Source organism: Mytilus galloprovincialis, chromosome 7 (genome assembly GCF_965363235.1).
Source record: "Mytilus galloprovincialis chromosome 7, xbMytGall1.hap1.1, whole genome shotgun sequence".
Lineage (NCBI taxonomy): Eukaryota > Metazoa > Mollusca > Bivalvia > Mytilida > Mytilidae > Mytilus > Mytilus galloprovincialis.
The window spans coordinates 4,381,139-4,383,071 of NC_134844.1; the positions used below are offsets into that span (position 1 = coordinate 4,381,139).

At 30.9% G+C, this 1,933-nt stretch overlaps 1 pseudogene; it reads left to right on the forward strand.

Moving 5' to 3' along the window:
• The first annotated feature begins 385 nt into the window (after positions 1-385).
• Positions 386-1,684, forward strand: LOC143084366 (complement C1q-like protein 3; annotated as a pseudogene).
• Positions 1,685-1,933: the final 249 nt, after the last annotated feature.

The window sequence follows — 1,933 nt, forward strand, 5'->3', positions numbered from 1 at the left end:
TAATAGGTTTTAGAAAATAAACATGATATTTGGTATATTGTAAAATTAACGCTTAGAAAAAAATCAGCTTTCGTATGAATATTTCAAATTACGGCTTAGCCTTATATACAACTACAAAGCCTAAGAAGATGCGTTTAAATTTTACAATTATGTGTGAAGATAAGACGAATGAAAGAAACCCACCTCTTTTCAAATTTTGACGTTTTTGTTTGTTTCTTTAAATGTAAAATCTATTATATATTAAACATGCATATTGATTTCATTTGCATGTATTTCAAATGTCAAAGTTTCAAATTACATTTAAATCGTTTGTCAAATAGTTCAACAAGGAATTCAGTTATATAACATCAGCCTGCTGCCTCTAATCGGTAACAGGTATTTTCCATAGAGTTTCCAGCACAGTCTTGTCAAGGATGAAATCTGCAGTCAGTATACTTCTTATGATAATTGTCATGCTATTGGGACAAATATTATCAGCTTGCAAGAAAAGTAAACATAATTGATAAAAACGTCTGTCTTGCAGTATAGTAGAAACTGTAGTTCTATTGCAATTATGATACACCAATATTGAAAGAAATATTTATATTTTATTTGCTTGCAGAAACATGTTATCATTCTGAACACTGTATGGGGCTCAATAAAACATGTCATTTTACTCCGTGGCTGCAGCGATAAAAGTCTTTGTCAGCCACTTCAAGGAAGAGTCATCAAGACGTAGTGATAGGTCACTAATTATATATACTTATTTTCAGTTATAAAAAGATAATTCGTTTGTTTTGAGCTTTCATGTTATCCATCAGTTTAATAATTGCTGTGTATAATATGTTTCTCGAACAAATCTTTCTTTCAGATTAAATTTTTACGTCTTTTTAATTCATTTATCAAACTGAATAACAGGTTAATCCAAACATGTTATCCGTATTTTTGTCAATCCTTTTTTTCATTTTTTTTAAAATAATGCGTAGTATTTGTTACATTTTATGAGAATTATTTGTGTTGCAGATAATGGTTTATCTGAAGACCTGCTGGACCTGTTATGTAAATCTCGAAAGCAAAACACTGAAATTGAAGGTACGTTTAATTTAAAGTTATTTAAGGTTTATGAAACTATAACTTTTTATGAATAGTTTGCCTATGATTTTCAAACCGTACTATTTTTATATTTTATTGCGTCGATTCAGAAAAAATTGAAACTTCGCCTTTTCTATAAATGTTATGGATGATTTCTTGTTCATGGAAATTTATACTGTTTTATCTTTAATTTCTATAGGGGTAACAAGGACAACTCGACCTGAATTTACTGCATCACTCACTAATATAAAAAAAAACTCTTGCAGCAAAGGAAATTATTAAATTTGACAAAAACACCGGAGACATTTATGATCCCTCAACAGGTATATTCACAGTACCAATTAATGGTTTATATTTGGTGTCAAGTTCTATGATGTCTGACTCAGGAAAGCATCTATACTGTCACTTATGGAGGAATGATCAGTCAAATGTTTGAGTGTTTGGTACTGGATATTCACAAGGTTCTTTGAAAACTGTGATGGACTTGAAGAAGGGGGAACACCTGACAATACGCCTTCACAATGGAGCTGTTGAGAATGCATATGGTTTCCATTGGTTAATGTTCTCAGCATATCTTATATCTGAATGAAATAAATAATTGATATCAAACTATTACATCGTAGTTCCACTTTGTCATTGTCTACCTTTTCATATTGTTTTGGTGTATAATATTTCCCAAAAATGCATTCGAGAGTCTGTGTTGATTTTGTAGACGGAACCCCAGTCTGGTGCAAATAAAAATATCTATCCTGGTATCTATGATGACACATGGATGAGATAACATGTATATCCATGTGCGAGACTAAACCTTAGTGCAAATCAAAAGCCAAAAAAAATCCAAACATTCCATATCGGGATATTA